Consider the following 9,657-nt stretch of genomic DNA (forward strand, 5'->3'; position numbering starts at 1 on the left):
ATAAATAGACATGCAGGACACAACAACCCCATCACCCCTTATCCAAGAATAAGAGTAATATATCATCCCATACTGCTCCTTTTCTTCTATTGAGAGAAAAACATGTTGTCACTAGGAGTAGTTTTGAGCACTTTCGTGGTAGCATTGGTTACCATATTCATAACTCATTGGGTTCGCAAATGGAGGTATCCCAAATGCGAAAATGGTGTTCTTCCACCGGGTTCCATGGGCCTCCCTCTCATCGGGGAGACCATTCAGCTTCTTATTCCCAGCCGATCATTAGAACTCCATCCCTTCATTTCTAAGAGAGTCCAGAGGTAGTATACATAATTAAATTTGGAAAAAAAAAAAAAAAAAAGGTTTCAGAAACAGTTTGTAAACAAGTTTTCTATTTATTTATTTCATTATTAAAGTGTAATTATTTGTTGTCTTTTGTTTTTCTGATTGTGTGTAGATATGGGCCGGTGTTTCCAACTAATATAGCGGGTAAACCGGTAGTAGTAACAACCGATCCAAAATTCAATCATTACATCCTTACGGAAGAAGGGAAATCGATTGAACTATGGTACTTGGATACGTTCACAAGCATGTTGCCGATATATGCAGTGGGCAATGTTCAAAAGTACATAAGAAACACTACTTTGAGTCGGTTTGGCGTTGAGGGCATCAGAGTGAATTTGCTCTCTCAAATCGAACAAGTCATTCAGACAACTCTACGTCATTGGTCTACTAACCAAATTGTTGATGTCAAACATGACGCTGCAAGTGTACGGAAAAAAATAAAAATTCAAGCTCATTAATTTGATCTTTTGATTAATCAGCCTTAATTTATGGTGCTTAATTTCATTTATCTCTATTTGGTCATTACAGATGATTTTTGACTTCACATTGAAGCAGTTGATTAGCTATGATTGGGAAGAATCATCGGAGAAACCGCTAAGTAAGAGATTTTCTAGCTTATTACACGGTCTTTTGTGCCTTCCCTTAGACATTCCCGGTACTACATTCCACCAAACAGTGAAGGTAGTAGCTCAAAGAGAAATTATGACTTTGTTTTTGAAGAGATATATGTATATATTGAGAGATAGTTCCCAAGTTTTATATGTGTTTTTATCTTGTTCAATATTCAGGACCGAAAGGAGATGCTACGCATAATGAGGGATGCCATAGTGGAGAGAATGAATTCCCCCAACAAGATTCAAACGGACTTTCTTGATACAGTCATGGAAAGACTTGAAAACTCAGAAGTTTGTGACTCCCGATTTCCTATCCAACTTTATGGTTGGAATTTTATTTGCCAACTATGAGCCCATCACTTCAGTTATACTATTGAGTTTGAAGTTACTCTCAGAGCATCCTTCGATTTTGGAGGAGCTATAAGTACGTTTGCACTCCTAAATTTTAACTAATTGACACGATTGTTGATTACTTTTTCAATTTTGGTTGATAAATGATTTAGTAGAACTCTCCATGCATATAAATTTGTGATATTAATGATTGTTTACTTTTATCAGGCTGAAAATGAAGCAATCATTAGAAATAGGAAGAATTCAGATTCTCCACTTTCATAAGAAGAATATAAATCGATGACTTTTACACTTAATATACGTTTGTACGTTGATCCCAATTTATTTTGTTTTTTGTCTCAAAAGGATTAATTAATTGAAATTTTATTCTTACTTTACTAATGATGTGTATTTCTTATTAATATGTGAAATTGCAGGTTGTGAACGAAGTTCTTAAGTTGGGATATGTAGCTCCAGGGTTGTTAAGAAGAGTAACAAAAGATATCAAATTCAATGGTATGTATTATAAATTCCATCATAATAACATCAATTAGCTTCACATCTTTATTAATGGATATTTGGGTTAACTTTTTGATTTTTTATAGAAAAATATATATTAAAAAATTATAAAAATTGATTTGTAGGAAAAAATTAGGATTAAGAGTTGTGCAGCCGTAATTGTTAACTTTTAGTGAATAGTATTAACTTTTTAACTTTTTGAATAACTTTTTAATTTTTTAATTTTTTCTTATCTTTCCAAACTTCGCCTAAATAAACAAATATATAAAAACTCATTATCAATCGACGCATGAGAATGATTCATCATATATATATTGTGATTGTTTATATTTTCAGATAAGAAGAATATCATAAAAGATAATTTATTTTATTTTTTTAGATTCATGAATAATCATGGTCAAACCTCAAAGCCTAATAAATAAATAAATGAATAAAATAAAAAAAATAAAAGTGTACAAGACTAAAGTTTGCATATAATTTATGTTTGGCGTAGGCTATTTAGGTTAAAATAGTCACAAAAAGATAAAATAGGATAAAAAGTCTGACAAAATTTCATATCTAAACTATAATCATTTCATTTTTTCTCTCAAAAAAGTCAAAAAACCTATCACAAACGAGACTTTTTAATCTCATGCTAAAATAGCCAAAAAACAAACAAGTCAAAAAACCAACTCACATCCCAAACGAAAGTTTTGTATGCATGATTTATAATATTCACAAAATAATTAAAAAGAAATTTTTATGTTACACACCCCTTAAAAAGTTTCTCCCATACGGATTAGTTATAAAGCATTGAGATTTTGTGGTATGTTTTTTTACTAGGATTTAAATTTTTGTTTTTTTAGTTGATTCATAAGAGGGTAATTTATATGAAAATTGGGCTGAGCTGGGCCGTTATGGGCCTCAGTGCGAAGGGCTGAGTAAAAAGGGTATAAAGTTACTCCGGTCTTGAAGAGGTTTAAAGTTACTCCAGTCTTGAAGAGGTTTAAAGTTACTCCAGTCTTGAATAGGTTTAAAGTTATTCCAGTCCCAAGGAGGTTAGCTCGATTACCATACTAAAACTTATACCGGTTATGGCACAGTATGGTTAGCTCGATCTAAACCTTGCTAAAAGTTAGCTCGGTTTAGACTTACCACGGTTTGTACAGGAGGAACGGAGGTAAGGGCAGTAAAAGGACGAACCGAACTAAGGATAGTTCGGTCTGTTCTACGGCTAAGCATAGCCATGCATACCTCGGCCACATTGGAGTCCGACCATGGTAAAACCATCTCACTTTGTTTAAACAGTGAGGGAAGTGTTGAAGGATAAACATTATCTTTCAGGAGTATGAATCCTAGGAGGACTCTACATGGAGGAGTAAGAGTCCTACTTGGATTGTGCCACACGGAACCTATAAAAGCTCACAAACATCACCTATGGAGAGGTAACACAACTTTGATTCCTGAATACACAAAGCTTTTGTTTACTTGTCTATTTTGCTGACTTAGGCATTGGATAGGTTTCCGGCACACACCCGCCGGCTAGCTCACGTTTATGTTTTCAGGGAAAAAAGCGACGTTTGGAGAAGCGCAAACTTGATCAACAGGATTATACGAGAAGATTTATTTCTTTCCCGTACAATTGGCGTCGTCTGTGGGAATTCAGACAAGAACAAAGCCTCTTGATCAAGCTTTTCCTCTTTAGAAGCAATGGCGCACAACGAAGATTTGCCGCAGTCCGCCATCGACGGACAAACACCAGAAGGGGGTACAAGACGCGAAGGCCTACCTTCTATCCCTCCCATGGCAGACTTAGAGCCACAACGACAAAATCCCAGGAGGGATATAAGGGGGAGGAGGCAGACTAACAGCCCCCGTCACTCTCGTTCACAAAGTCCTGACAGACAAAGGCGAATGATTGATCCTCAAGTTCTAGAGGACCGCGTGAAGGAGCAAGATGAATTAATAAGGAAGATGGCGGCGGACATGGAGGTCATGAAGCGCCAGATGAAGGGAAAAGGAGTGGCGGCAGGAGAGGGGCGCAAAAGCAAGGCGCCCCCTCGCCGCTCAGAAGACCGTGGAAGGCATTCCACACCATCACAAGCAGAGAGTAGAAGCCTCAGGACAGGCAATACTCAATCCAGAACCTTCAGAACTCGTTTCTCCAAGTCTGAGAGAACGAAATCATTGAGGTCTTACACGGAGGGAAGTACCTATCGACCCTCGCGCTCACACCAGACATCATCCAGGCAGACGAAGTTGCCAAGATCGTCCGATTTGCGAAACATGTTGGAAGAAAAGGCACGATAGAAGGAGGATACTAGGGCGCGCAACCCTCGCAGGGTATCTGCCCTTCAGCGGTTGGCTCCTCGGACGCATAGAAGCGTCAAGGTCGGAATGTCGTTGCCACGCCCTGCCAACGAACCAACGGACAAAGCATTAGCAAGGCTGCAGACCTCACCGTTCGTTCTGGCAATTGAAAACGCGCCCCTTCCTTCAGGTTTCCTTCAACCCAAATTCACCACGTACGAGGGGAAGACGGACCCCTACATACACCTAAGCCACTTTCGCCAGGTTATGACGGTATATCGATGAAACAAGGCTTTGATGTGCATCCTTTTCCCATCAAGCCTTGATGACCTAGGCTTGACTTGGTTCGAAAAACTTCCAGAAGGCAGCATAGCCTCCTGGGCACAATTGGCGGAGGCGTTCGTCACGAGGTTCAGAACGAACACCAAAACCCCAGTGGAAATAGACCAGTTACTCTCCATCGACATGGGCGAAAAGGAGACACTAAGATCCTACAATAGTCGCTAGTGGGAGACATTCAACCAGATTGGGGACTGCCCCACCAATCTTGCCATTGCACAATACAAAAGAGGCCTTTCAGTCGGAAACAGACTAAGGGACTCAATCACCATGACACCACCCCTCACCATGGAGGCCTTGATGAAAAGAATGCATCAGCACATCAGGGTGGAAGAGGACGGCGCTCGTGCCAAAACAAAATCTAGCACAATCGCAGTACCAGATAAAAAGACCGCGGCAAAGATCAACACAGTAGAACGTCTGAACAAAAACCGACGAGGCAGGCGATACAACGGTGAGAACCAGGATAAAAGATGGCTGAGAGTCCGCACTGCCATAACCACGGTATTCAAGAAACCGATCTGCCGGATTCTGAGCGAAATACGCGATGAACCTTTGGTCAGATGGCCAGCTAAGCTAGGAGAAGCACAGAAAGACTACGACGAAAGATCGCGATGCACCTTCCACAAAGAAAAGGGGCACCGCACTGAAAATTGTATGCCATTAAGACAGCACCTGGAGGAGTTAGTGGCAGCTGGTCACCTGGATAAATACATTGAAGTAGGGACGCAACCAGCCTCCCAGGACCACAATAACCCCAATGGAATGCCAATTGACGCCCCACCTCAAGGAGTAATCAATGTAATACATGGAGTATTCGAACCTGAGCGTGTATGCGAGCTCAGAGGGTCGATCAAAAAGGCTGAGCACTTAAAGGAGGTACTAAGTGCCCAACCTACCATCAAAAAGGGGAGAACAGAGGCCAAGAACGTCATGTCTTTTTCAGACAAAGACTTGGAAAGAATATATTGCCCTCACAACGATGCACTAGTCGTCACCCTCCGCATCAAGGACTACGACGTCAAACGAATTCTGATAAACCAAGATAGCTCGTGTGAGATAATGTACTACGACACCTTTAAACAACTGAAATTGGAGGACAAAGACCTGGCACCAGCTGTATCCCCCCTGATCGGATTCAACTCAATGCCAGAGTGGCCAGTCGGCAAGATTATCCTTCAGTCAGGGCAGGAAGCGTGACGAAATAAGTGGAATTTTGGGTATTAAAGGTCCCTTCCACTTACAACATAATCTTGGGAAGAACATGGCTCCATGCCATGAAATCAGTAGCATCATCCTACCATCAAGTAATGCGGTTCCCCAACGAAGCCGGAGTAATTGAAGAGGTCTTTGGAGATCAAATTATGTCCAAACAATGCTTCGTCACAGTTAATGGCAGCCGCGCTGCCAATGGATATGTTCATTCGGTAGAAGAACCTAAGAGCAACGAACTATTCGTAGATGTCGGCAAAGCAGCTGATCAAAAAGCGGTAGAAGACTTGGTAGAGGTAAGAATAGATGAAAAGAACCCGGATAAGTTCTTTTTGCTCGGTTCGTCGTTATCCAGCACTGAGAGATTAGAGGTCTTGGAATTCTTGAGCTCTAACATCGAAGTGTTCGCCTGGACACCTTACGACATGCCAGGCATTGATCTAAACTTCATCTGTCACCAACTCAATGTCCACCCATCCGCCAGACCAATCATTCAGCGCACTCGCAGATCGGTACTCCACCACGCCGAAATAGTGGCGGAAGAGGTGGGAAATCTGCTAGAGGCAGAAGCTATTAGAGAGGTACATTACCCCAGATGGATTTCCAACACAGTCGTGGTACCAAAAAAGAATGGCAAATGGCGTGTCTGTGTCGACTATAAGACAGTCAACAAAGCATGCCCAAAGGACAGCTTCCCCCTACCACGGATAGATCAACTGGTAGACCTAATGGCGGGGCACAACCGACTTAGCTTTCTTGATGCGTACAAAGGCTACCATCAGATCGCCATGTATGAACCAGACCAGGAGGTCACGTCCTTTACAACTCCAAGAGGACTGTATTGTTACAAGGTCATGCCCTTTGGCCTAAAGAACGCAGGGACAACATTCCAGAGAATGATCACCAAGATGTTTGAGCCGTTGTTAGGCAGAACAATGGAGGCTTACATCGACGACATGGTGGTCAAGAGCAAGGATGAGAACGACCATCTAAGGGACCTAGGTGAGATGTTCCAGATTTTGAAGAGGCACAAGTTGTGCCTTAATGCATCTAAGTGCGCGTTCGGTGTAGGATTTGGTAAATTCCTGGGCTTCCTGGTGACCAACCGGGGTATAGAAGTAGACCCCTCCCAGATCAAAGCTATTCAGGATCTTGAGAGACCTATCTCAGTAAAAGAAGTACAACATCTCACCGGCATGGCTGCTGCACTTAACCAATTCATTAGCCGGTCATCAGACAGACTGCGACCATTTTTTCAAGCGTTAAAAGCCAAGTTCGAATGGGACGAAGAATACGACCGCGCTCTAGAAAGCTTGAAAGAATACATGTCTTCTCCACCACTGCTGGTCACCCCAATACCTGGAGAAGAACTCTTTCTGTACCTAGCAATCTCTCAGCACGCAATTAGCGCAGTGTTGGTCCGTGCGGAAGGAATCCAACATCTGCCCATCTATTATGTCAACAAGACATTGTTGGGTGCCGAAACAAGGTATTTGCCACTAGAAAAGTTGGCCTTAGCCTTAATGATGGCATCAAGGAAGTTGTCGCACTACTTTCACGCCCACACCATAGTTGTCCTCACAGCTTTCCCATTAAAAGCTCTGTTTGAAAGAGCGAACTTTTCTGGGAGAATCTTGAAGTGGGCAGTAGAATTGGGACAATTCGACATCAAGTTCCAACCTAGAACCGCGATAAAGGCCCAAGCTTTGGCAGACTTTGTCGCAGAATTTACCCCAGGAAGTCATCATATTTGCCCCGTCGACCTGACTGACACAACCAAACTGGGGATAGAAGTTGACGCCGGAATAGCGCAACCCCTGGTGCAGTACACTCAGTCAGACCCCATGGCAGACTAGAATGAAGAGAGCAAGGCTGAAGCAAACCATGCTACACCAAGCCAAGACTCACCAACAAATAAAGACTTGGTTCAATCAGATAGCGAGGGGCAGACAGCCAGTATGGACCTTGAAGAAAACACCAGCAACATCCCTGACCCCACGGCATCATCTGATCCCTCCACTTGCTGGAAATTGTTCGTTGGAGAGATGTGGAAGCTCTTTGTGGACGGAGCATCCAACCGACATGGTGCAGGACTTGGCATAGTCCTCATCTGACCAGACGGCCTGGTTGTGGAGCAAGCAATCAACCTTGGCTTCACAGCATCAAACAACGATGCGGAGTATGAAACACTTCTTGCAGGACTCAAATCAGCATTCTACATGAAGGCCACTGAACTAATGGTCTACAGCGACTCACAGCTGGTGGTAAACCAAATTTCTGGCGACTATGAAGTAAAGGATGACAAGATGGCCAAATACCAAGAATTGGTCAGAACAGAGATCAAGAAATTTGAAGTAGTAAGAATAGAACAGATTGGCAGGGAGGAAAACAGCAGAGCAGACGAACTAGCAGGCTTTGCATCAATGGCAGATACATCTATCCCTCACCCACTACTAATTGACTACCTATCGAGACCAAGCATTGAGGACCCTGAAGTAGAAGAGGTGTGTTGTGCCGAATTAGGCCCCTCATGGATGGATCCCATCATACTGTTCTTAAAAGACGGCGTCTTACCGGAAGAAAAGAAAGAAGCCAACAAAATTAGAGCAAAGTCGCAGCGATTTTGGCTCTCCCCATCTATGGCATTATACAAAAAGTCATTCTCAGGATCTTATCTAAAGTGTGTCCACCCCAGCAAAGTAAAAGCATTCTTGTTCGAAATACATGAAGGCATGTACGGAAGCCACCAAAGAGGAAGGTCGTTAGCTTACAGAGCCATTTCACAAGAATACTAGTAGCCATACATGCAGGCAGACTCGAAGAAGTATGTGAAGAAGTGCGAGAAATGTCAGAAGTTCGCACATCAAATACATCAGCCGGCTAGAGAACTCCTACTATTAACCAGCCCATGGCCCTTTGCAATGTGGGGCTTGGATATAGTAGGACCACTTCTAACAGCACCCGGAAACAGGAAGTTCTTTCTCGCAGCAACGGACTACTTCACAAAGTGGGTAGAAACAGAAGCATTGGCATCAATCAAGGAAAAAGATGTGAAGAAGTTCGTCTGGCAGAATATAATTACTCGATTCGGCATACCTAAAGCCCTAATATCAGACTACGGCACCCAGTTTGATGGCAGAATCTTTAGAGGCTTTTGTGAAGAATACAAAATAGAGTTCTACAATTCTACACCGGCATATCCTCAAGCAAATGGTCAAGCAGAAGCATCAAACAAGGTTGTCTTGGATGGACTGAAGAAAAGGTTAGAAAAGGCAAAAGGCAAGTGGGCGGAGGAACTTCCTCATGTTTTATGGGCTTACCGCACCACACCTCGACGATCAACAGGAGAAACACCATTCTCCTTAGCCTACGGCATGGAAGCAGTAATCCCACTGGAAGTTGGCCTCCCCACAATTAGAAGCGAAAATTTTGATCCAAACTTGAATGGAGAAGCCATAGCATTGGAGCTCGACCTCGCCGAAGAAAGAAGAGAAAGAGCACTGGTTCACATTGCCTCGTACTAACAAAAGTTATCCAGGAAATACAACAAAACAGTACATCCAAGGCAATTCAAGATCGGAGATTGGGTGCTGCGCAAAATGATGGGAAACACCTTAGTACCAGGAGATGGCAAGTTAGGGCCTAATTGGGAAGGACCTTACAAAGTGGTCGGATTAGCTGGCAAAGGGGCATACCACCTGGAAGATGAGGACGGCAAAGCCATTCCTAGGCCATGGAATACTGCCAATCTCAAACTATTTTATTTTTAGTTTTCTTTTTACGAGTATGTGTAATTTTCTTTTTCTCAATAAAACAAAGTCGATTCTTTTCAGCATAGTTGTTTTTTGTAAGAGATTGTATTAGTAAGTTAGGGACATCAAAAACAAGGTTGGCTAAAAAAACCAATCTAGAGGTTGGCTGAAAAAACCAACACCCCTCCTAAGCCCAAGATAAGGATCCAGGCTGTAGGACGTTTGGTCAGGACAACCAAACACTTTACTCTAGGTTGGCT

General features: G+C 42.6%; 1 long non-coding RNA gene across 1 annotated transcript; it reads left to right on the forward strand.

Moving 5' to 3' along the window:
- The first annotated feature begins 218 nt into the window (after positions 1–218).
- On the forward strand, positions 219–1,018 carry LOC114268251 (uncharacterized). The gene is made up of 3 exons (XR_014329203.1): positions 219–317; positions 455–767; positions 871–1,018. It is a non-coding gene; the product is annotated as an uncharacterized LOC114268251 (long non-coding RNA).
- The last annotated feature ends 8,639 nt before the right edge of the window (positions 1,019–9,657 follow it).

This window comes from Camellia sinensis, chromosome 1 (genome assembly GCF_055761805.1).
Source record: "Camellia sinensis isolate YWXY chromosome 1, ASM5576180v1, whole genome shotgun sequence".
Classification (NCBI taxonomy): Eukaryota; Viridiplantae; Streptophyta; class Magnoliopsida; order Ericales; family Theaceae; genus Camellia; species Camellia sinensis.